Source organism: Limulus polyphemus, unplaced genomic scaffold (genome assembly GCF_000517525.1).
Source record: "Limulus polyphemus unplaced genomic scaffold, Limulus_polyphemus-2.1.2 Scaffold7649, whole genome shotgun sequence".
Taxonomy (NCBI): Eukaryota; Metazoa; Arthropoda; class Merostomata; order Xiphosura; family Limulidae; genus Limulus; species Limulus polyphemus.
The window spans coordinates 11589-21657 of NW_013673259.1; the positions used below are offsets into that span (position 1 = coordinate 11589).

Genomic DNA, 10069 nt, shown 5'->3' on the forward strand with positions numbered 1-10069 from the left:
ACACACACACACACACACACACACACACACACACACACACACACACACACACACACACACACACACACACACACACACACACACACACACACACACACACACACTTTTGTACAGTGACTCAGTAGGTGAAGCACTAAGTTGTTTCTAAGATCAACAACAAAAGTGTCAATCATTTGACACTTCTGTTGTTCTTAATTAAAATTACACTTTTTTTTTCCCCCCCACACATTTCTGTTAATCTGTACTTTATCTACTTTTAATTAGAGGTCTGTAAAAGTAATATTTCAGATCAACATTTTGCCTGCTTCACTTCCTTGCCCATAAAGTCTTTCATTCAATACTAGAACTCGTCAGCTGGATTAGACCTTAGGCAGTCTAAACCATTTCTGAAATACTGTTTGTGTGTAGTACAACAAGCTTAAAATAAAATTTCTGAGATGAGAAATCAATGAGGCTATTTTAGTACTAATAAGCAACAAAAATGATACCAATATTCAAAATTCATTAAAGAGAAATGTTAAGATAACACACTATCAAACATTAGGGATTTTATAGCACACATTACTAAGTCATTAGTATAGAACAGTGGTCCATGGAAAAATTGCATAATTACAGAATAGAGGTGACAGTAATGTGTATAGAATCCACTCTGGTCTGCCAAGATAAAAAAGAATTCAGGTGGTCTGTAAATAAAGAAAAAAAAAAAGTTTGAGAACCTCTGATGTAGATTAACCTGGTGTCCACTTTTAAGCAAATTATGAGTGTTAGATGTAGAACATTCTTAAAGAGATATTTCAATATACAAACAGAATACATTAAATGTATACTGTGTTGAAAACTATAATGTATATTTGGTAATGCTGAAAGATTTTTTCACTCGGTGAGAAGTATGAAAATGTCTTGTGCTCCTTTTCAGTGAACCAAATCTTCTCATTAGGGCTAGCAATCAGCTGGGTCAGTTCTTGCAGCATCGAGAGATTAACTTAAGGTATGTAGACTTTTTTTTAGTATGAACGTTCATTAACAGTCTGGGTAATAATATTTCATGAGGTTCGGTCGATTGGACATAATGTACAATAAGAATCAGTAGACAAGATAAAACATTTTGAATAGTTTGTTGTCTTAAAAATTTACAACAAAGTTGTTCTTTCGACACGCAAAGAACACTAAACATCAAGGAATTTTCACTTGGTACTTACCATTCTGACACATTTTATAAAACAAATAACTAAAGCAAAGTTACTGAATAATGTTTTGTGCTTTTAACACAATTTTCAACAAACATTTAAAAATAATATTTCAAGTAGTTTTTAATAGTTTTTACTTAAAATTTTAAATAAACCCAATTGATTGTGGAAACTAGAACATGACAGGCTGAAGGTGAAATGAGAACTTTTCAGGTACTTGGCACTAGAAAGCATGTGTTTGTTGGCCACTTCAGAGTTTTCCCAAGAAGCCGTTGAAAAACATCCGGAAACTGTTGTCACTGTACTGAAGGTTAGTACATACTGTGGACAACTTGTGTGATTAGTAGTGGAACCATAGAAAAAATGTTCCTAATGTTTAGAATCTAAGATTGCTGAGTGAACTTGAAAGGATGAAGATGGACCTCTGATCATCCATTTTCTTATGAAAATATCTTTTTTGATGATGAACGTGATAGCAATTTCTGTTCCAGATATTTTGAGAGAGAAACAATCTGTGAAGTGTATATATACTAATAATTCCATATATATGGAACTCCAGAAAGTAGGTGTTAAAAACTCAAGTGAATTTTATGTTTTTATTATTTAGAATATGCTTTAACTTTATGGAATGCTTTACCTAGTATATTGTTTTTGCTAAAGTACCTCTGTATTCAGTATTGTAAAGTTTCATTGTTTTCAGTTTTAATGTTAAAATGTTTCATTTTGTTCTTAGTACTGCATCGAGTTTAAGTTTATATTTGTTTGATTGAACTATCCATATGTTTTATCACTTTAACTCTTCTGTTTTCTCCTTACCTTATTTTGAAAAAGAAAAGAAATTAGTGTTTCTCATGGTTATTACATATATATGGAAATATTCGGTGAGATGCTGAATTACCTGGAGACAGCTGATTATTCAATATGGGAAGAAATGGTAGAACTTGGACATCTCTAAGTTTAACTCATGAGATGCTGAATTAACAAGAGACAGTTGTTTGATACTTTGTCTGTGACGGAATACACTTCTGGCTCGTTACTCGTTCTAAGAGTCTGGTGGAATGTTCCATTATTATTAAACTTCAGAGCATAACATTACATGGGAAGGTGACAATGTGTTGGTGAGAAAATGGAGAGGGATATGTGAAAAAAATTCTATAACAACTGGTTTACAAAGTACGACAGAAATATTAAACACAAGATATCAAAGTGTCTATAGAACAGAAGATGAAGTGTGAGAAAAAAGTGTATTAAGTAAACTTTTTAAGCAAATGTGTTCGTAGAAATGTGGTAATGATACAATAAAAAATGGCACGTGCTATTCCTATTTTTAATACTTAGAATACACATGTAATGCATGCGGGGGGGAAAAAAGGTAAGTATGATGGATAAATGAACAGAAATGACATTAAGATCTTTTTAAAAGTCATAATTTTTGACAACATGCCCAGAAACTGTGTTTGAATGGAACTCTTCAATAGTTGTTGATAATTGGTACTGTTCGACCCAATGCTACTGCGTTCAACTGGCTCCCATACTATAGCATGGAAAATATTTTTCCAATTATCGGATGGTTTTCATTTTGGTACGGTCTCTGCCTCGGGTACGTGGAGAGGAGAGCCTTGGCATCAACTGTCTCTTGACCATACTATCAAAGTTGGGTCCATATAAATTTTTTTCCTCTCCAACCAAAACTGATGCTGTCACACCATGTGTTGCCTCAATAATATGCTACAGAAATCTTATACGGCTCGATGCTTCCGTGATAAGGATTGAAAATATTTTACGACTAGGGTGTAATCGTGAGTTTGGTACATCGTCTAAGGTTTGTTCCACTAATATAACATTAGTTCTATCCATCGCTACGATGTTTATGTTAATCCTCTAGAATTCTATGTTGGTTAGCTGTTCGAAATTTTCAATGTCCCATATTTGCAGGTTCCAAGTTCTACAACAATTTGTTCACCAAAGTCTGACATTGGCGGGTCCCAAGCCCATCAAAGGTTTACCCTTCACAATTTTTAAAATTCTGACATTGGTGAGTTCAGAGTTCACCAACGAATCTGTAAGTAAATGAAGAGTATCCAATTTCTTGCTGAAAAATCTCCCAGTCAGAGGCTGAGTCTCAATAGATCACAATATGGTAGCTGCTATACTAAGTATGACACCTCAACCTATAATTAGGTCGCCTGCGGACGATTTAGTGCCCACACATTTCACCTTGTGGTTTGGTATCAAAAAGCAATGGGTACCATCTGCCTTAATACCGGTCAGATGTTCTCTTTAAAAGGACTTCTTTGATGTTGTCTATTCTTTGTGAGGAGAACTCTCCCTCCATATATGGTCACCCTTAAATGTAGGGGGCACGAATGGTATCATTGCAGTGGCTAGACAGGATTCTGACTTAGAGGCACTCATTCATAATCCCATGGATGGTAGCTTTGCATCACTGGTCGCTCTAACAAGAATATATACCAATTGTCAGAACCTTCGGTTCCTCATGTACTGAGAAGGATTATTATCGCAATGACTAGTCATCAGTAGGGTAAAACTAATTTGTGTCACGATGGTCTAAACCTAGCTCACGTTCCCTATTAGTGGGTGAACAATCCAATCCTTGGCGAATTCTGCTTTGTAATGTTTGGAAGAGCCAACATTGAAGGAACAAAAGCGACGTCGCTATGAACACTTGGCCGCTACAAGCCAGTTATCCCTGTCGTAGCTTTTCTGACACCTCTTGCTTAAAACTACTAAAGTCAAAAGAATCAGTAGGCCCCACTTTCGAGGTCCGTATTCATACTGAAAATCAAGAGCAAGCAAGCATTTGCCCTATTGCTCTACTTATCATTTGTGTCCTCGCTGCGCTTACTTTTGGGCACCAGTGTTACCTTTTGACAGATGTACTGCCCCAGTGAAACTCTCCGCCTAACACTGTCCTCTGAGCAGATCCTGCCAGACTCGATGGTCCGGCACTTAGGACTAGAAACGTGGACCCTGGGGTGTGCTCTCCACTTCACCAATTCAATAAAGAAACTATGAAAATAGTGGTATTTCAATGGAGGCTGCAGAGTGACCTCCCATTTATGCTACACCTCTCATGTTTCTTCAGAGAGTCAGATTAGAGTCAAGCTCAATAGTGTTTTTTTCCCCCACTGATTTCTCCAAGCCCGTTCCCTTGCTTGTGGTTTTGCTAGATAGTAGATAGGGGGAGTGAAAATCTCGTTAGTCTATCCATGTACATCACAAATTAAATGACTAGGTATTTGGCTATTTTTATAAGAACAACAGGATGTTGGAAATATGACGTCGTTCCTCAGGTCGTATCTCTCTCTGCCCCTGAGTAGGCTGACAAAATTTCAGACTTTTACAAGTACACTTATTGCCTCTAACATAATACATTTACAAGTTAATGTTCACTTTTTCAAATGGTCAGCAAGAATGATGAACATGTCCATAATGTTTTCTCCATAGTATGTAGTAGTAGTAGTAAGTGGGATATGTTTATTTTATCCTAATTCATGCACTTCATGACTACTACTCAGAGACACTCATCCTCCACATCCAGCAGACAATGCCATAACACTTGTTAGTTTATCTTGTCCTTCCCTATGACACCATTGTTTTATGTTTTCCTTTGTTTATATAGTAGTTAACCTTGGAAATATATCAGATATCCAAACAATTAGATCCAGTTTCCACTGGATGCTTCAAACGTCTATGCTGGGACAAACCAACTTTAACTAGAAAGCTTCTAGAATATGTCACAAATGTAAAGATTGCCTCAGATTGCAGTTGCTCTACATTAGGTCCTTTACACTTTGCAAAATGACTAGCTACAGCAAATATACTATTCCATATCTTATTACATTTCATACATGTAATAGTATAGTCTGTATGATTAGAAGATGCATGTTTCTTAAATGCACTATGATTGGCAAACAGTCAGTTACACAGATATTAGCTTCCATTTTGTAAAAGTAATCAATTATAAGGGCTTGTCCATGGTCCATCCGAGTCGTAAACCAAATTGTTTATCAAATTGATGCCTATTTTCCTTCGAGCTTCAAAATCAGGTATAAGGGGTGCTAGCTGAGGACCTCCTTGTTAGGGCATACGTTTGCTCTCAGGGCCAGACACTTCACCCAGTGGTGTGGCTTCATACCAACTGGCTTGGGCAACCATTACTTGGCAGATCTTGACCCTTTGAAGAGCTCCACACTTTCACCATGCAAGGCCAACCTTTTCCAGTTTCTCCTTTCCATATCCCTCCATTTGGAATAATGTTCCGGATCACTGGTCAGGCGTAGGGATCGGAAGCCCAGCCTTTTGAGCAATACCATCGATGGCTCCCAATAGACCATCATTTTCCACCAAAGTCTATGTGACGGGATCAGTCAAGTGCACAAGTCTCAAATACGGTTGGATCTTAAGACACGGGAAAGAGACTCGAGTTTTACTACAGCTAATTCCCCATCACAATGACGGGAGTATAGCAGACTGTCTGCCATACAGGCAGGCAGGTGACACCAACGTTTGACAGCCTGTTTGACGATACTGTCTAGTTCCTTGAGTTATTTCAGCTTCGGATTGCCCAGCTCAAGTTGGTTAACTAGCCGTGGCAAACCATACTTACAGAGTATGTCGACCTTCTAATGTGGCTTGAAGGGTGACTGTGATTTGCACGATCCATTTCTCTAGTGTGGATTTAACAGGCACACTGTTAATCCCAGTCCACGGACAGACGCTAGCACCTAGATAACTGGAAATTTTTCAGGACTGATGATGGGAGCATTTCACAATTTACTGTCCAGGAAGGGCAGTCATTAATGGTAAAGGTCTTATTCAACCCCCTAATCAGCATTCCTGCACTTTGGGCAATGTTAAGGCTAAGTCAATTTCCTGAACAAAATTTCTCCACGATGTTCAACATCGACTGAACATTGGCATGATCTTTAGCCATTAGTGCCATATCATCAGCATATGCTAAGGTTAAGACGGGGACCTGTCCTTTCCCAAGCATAAAGCCTTGGCTCTTCTCTTCCAGTTGACGAAGGAGAGGATCCAGAGCAAAGTTAAACAGTGTAGGAGACATGGGTCCCCTTTTTTGATGCCCCTCATTAGAACAATGGGGCTGGTAGACTGGCTGCCTACTCGAAAGGACGTCGAACAACCACTGTACATGTCTTTCACAATTCGAATGAAATGCGTGCAGACAGTGAACCTTTCTAGGCTGTTCAGAAGATGTTTGTGACCAACTGTGTTGAAAGCCTTTGACAAGTCAAGAAGCCCTAGAGCCAGAGTTTCTCTCTGCTTAGCTCTCCTCCTAGCAGACTGTAATACAAATATATTATCTCTACATCCAGCCTGAGGGATTAATCCCTCGCTGTCGGGATTAATATGCTCTACCTGCTCGAGATGGCGTGCCAAAATCCTGGTATATAGCCGCAACACAACTGAGGAGATTGTGGCCGCCAGTTTTTGATACCCCACAGACCACTCTTCCCTTTCGGGATGAACACTGACCTGTTGTACTTCATGCACTCAGGGATGCATCCTGAGAATTGCCACAGGTTGAACACATTTACCAAGGATGCCATACTTTAGACCTTTTTGGAGGAACAGAAGGGTAATGTTGTCAGGGCCGGATGCCCCGTTATTCATACCCTGAAGTGAGTGCATCACTTTGGTTGGAGTAAGCTGTTTCAAGAGGTTGGTGTTATTGGCCCATGATGGCCTGGGGCAGTTATCTAGAGAAACTATCATTTTACACACCATAGACCTGATCGTAGTGGTCTTTGACCTCCTCCTTTTTGAGGCTACATGTGATGGCTTCCTAGCCATCTAGTATTTTCTCGGCCAGGTGCTTTTGCTGGAGGTCATATATCCTCTGAAACCGCTTATATCGTTCCACACGATGGAGATGCCTTTTGTATGGTCTTGGTGCAGGTGCATTATTTTCTGTCACCTGCATAGTTGTTCTCTCATGATTCCAAGACGCTTGAGTATGGTCTAGGTTGTCTACCCATTGTTGTGTCACGACTTTGATCTCCTGCCATACTGGTTCAATGAGTCCTTTCTGATCTCTCAGCTGATCAAGGTACGAGCAGAACTTAGAGTCAGGGTCCGGAAAAGAATGCACTCCTTCCCAGTCCAACTCCTCATACTCCCCAACCTGCTCTGAGTGGTGGGTGCACCATGTATTTTTGAAGACCGTATCTTGTGCAAATCCTAGCACTTGTCCAAGATCTATTTGGAAGTCTTACCACGTAGATGTCCCACACAGAAGATATTAATGTTCTTTTTGCCCGAGTACACTACTTTCGCTTCCCGGAGTGTTTGTGTTTCTTCCTCAGACCATACTACCTGATGTGGGCGCACCGACGGTGTCATGTGTCCTAGAGAGTGGATATGTTCGGCATTCCTGATACAGGGATGCCGATGATGCTTATGTTGCAAAAGCCCAGATTTGGTCTTAAATCTATCATTGCAAATATCACAAGTGAATTTGCTCAATTCCACAGCAAATGTAACAGTTCACTGCAGATGGAATTTTGGAACATGACAGGCTATTGCATGATGATTGCCATCACTTTTACCGCAATATGAGCAGCATGCCTGAGTTAGTGGATTTTGGACGTTTGCCAAGAACTCATGGGAACATAGGTCGCATGCCTCCTTTTCAAAGGGCAAATGCACTGATACCAGTGTGCCTACCCATTCAAACCTACCCTCAGTTATGCACAATAACTGGTTCTCTACAGACAGGTTTGAGTTGTGTGTAGGTGGCAGACTTTTGCCCTCAGTCACGCACGGCGACTGGATACTTACAGAAGAGCTGTCAGAAGCTCTAGGCATAGTCCTTTCGTCAGTTTCGCCCTCAATTACGCACCATGACTGGATACTTACAGACGATCTGTCAGAAGCTCTAGTCGTAGCCGAACAGGTGTTCATCAATTCCTCAGTTCCTGAGTTCTGTCAATTTCGCCCTCAGTCATGCACGATGACTGGATACTTGCAGACGAGCTGTCTGAAGCTCTAGGCATAGTTCTTTCATCAATTCTGCCCTCAATCACACATGATGACTGGCTGCCTGTAGACGGGCTGTCTACAGCTATAGGCATTGTCCTATCATGAGGGGGACTATTAGTTGTAGTCGAGTACAACCGGTTTGCTTGCAGGATGATGTTACCTGCATTTAGAGCCCCGTTAAAGTCAGTGGTAGGGTCGTTTACAGATCACCACTATCTGTTGTAGTCGAGAACAACAGTGTTTCTTCTGATTGAATGGAGGTGTCTATACCTACAGTGGTATCTGAACTGTCGGGAGAAGTCGTAGCTAAGTCAGAACTGTAGGGGATGGTGTTTTCTCCCTCAGCTATAGTCGAATATAGCTGTCCTTCTGCTGACATGATGGAGTTGTCAGTAGGCATAGTCTGACTTAGATCGGGATGAGACTCTAGAGAGTATGTCAAAAATCAGGTTATCAACCACTGTAGTGGTTGTGTCACAAGATGTCTCTTGCAGGGAGACATTAGAAAACAAGCCATCCACCTCAGTCGTTTGGCACATATCTTCCAAGATAAGTAGTTTGCCTGTTGCACTGGGTACACTTTGGGTGTGTGACCAGGTGTTGGAATAGGTAATTAATTCCTTTATTCCTGTAGCATGAAGTCCCACGTCGGTTTATCCCTCGTCGCCAGAGAATCGCTTGGAAGCTACCATCCCCAGTTGGTGGCAAGTAGCTCGTATCTGGCGGCCACCCTGGCACCCCATGGATGCCAAACCATAGCTTATTTCTGTATTAAAACTTTCCATTTCAAAAAATGGTCTACTCTGATATAGGGCCGACTGGTTCCCTATAAAATGCAAATACAGGGTAGGTTGTTAAAGAGTCATAGTTACTCCTGCCGTTTACCAGCGCTTGGTTGAATTTCTTCACCTTGACATTCAGAGCACTGGGCAGAAATTACATTGAGTCAGAACCATCCAACAGCCATCACAATGCTTTGTTTTAATTAGATAGTCGAATTTCCCTAGTCTGTGCCAGTTCTGAGTTGTCTGTTAGTTGCTGGCCAAAACGGTCATGCAAGGTGGACACCCAGCATGGCGCACAGCTGAGGCCTTTCACGGGAAGGTCCCAATGCTGGTACCACACCTGCATCAGACTTCAGCCCAATCAGACCCAGCTCTCACAGCCAATCCTTGTCCCAAGGTTATGAATCCGTTTTGCCGACTTCCCTTACCCACATCTATATGGGTACGGTCTGGCACGAAAATCACACTCTCCCTCTTATTTTCCAGGGAGATCTTTTACAAAGGAAGAAAGCTCTTTCCGGGACTCCCGTTGACGTTTCAGAGTACGGTTGTGTTATTGCACTTGATCCAAAGGTTGATGTCCGGGTTCAGGAATACTAACCAGATTCCTTTTTAATCAATCGTGGGACCTGCAGTGTTGGACAGGTCCCGCTTTTGAAAGGATTGCTCCTATCCCTTAGCAACGACTGACCCATGTTCAACTGCTGTTCACATGGACCCCTTCTCCACCTCAGTCCTGAAGGTTCTCACTTGAGTATTTGCTACTACCACCAAGAACTAAGAAGAGCCATGCACCACCTCTCACTGAATCAAGAAAGAGCTCATAATCTGTCATAATCATAATCTATAGGTTGAAAGACAAAGCATTGCTCGACAAGATATATAGGTTTAGGTTGAAAAATAAAACATTCATCAGTAATATAGATAGGTTTAAGTTGAAAACAAAGCATTGGTCAACAACATGTTTAGGTTGAAAAACAAAGCATTGCTCAATAATATATGCAGGTGTATGTTGAAAAATCAAGCGTTACTCGTATATGTATATATATATATATATATATATATATATAT

At 40.5% G+C, this 10069-nt stretch overlaps 1 long non-coding RNA gene across 10 annotated transcripts in view; it reads left to right on the forward strand.

The window, feature by feature from the left end:
- LOC106474756 overlaps positions 1-10069 on the forward strand; it is a 34924-nt gene that overhangs the window by 8206 nt on the left and 16649 nt on the right. For 7 of the 10 annotated variants that reach the window (XR_002614020.1, XR_002614024.1, XR_002614025.1 and 4 more), the window contains 2 exons: positions 917-988; positions 1401-10049. This is a non-coding gene — a long non-coding RNA (uncharacterized LOC106474756). Of the gene's footprint in view, positions 1-916; positions 989-1400; positions 10050-10069 lie in introns of those variants that run through there. The other 3 variants (XR_001291767.2, XR_002614023.1, XR_002614021.1) reach the window with 1 other exon arrangement.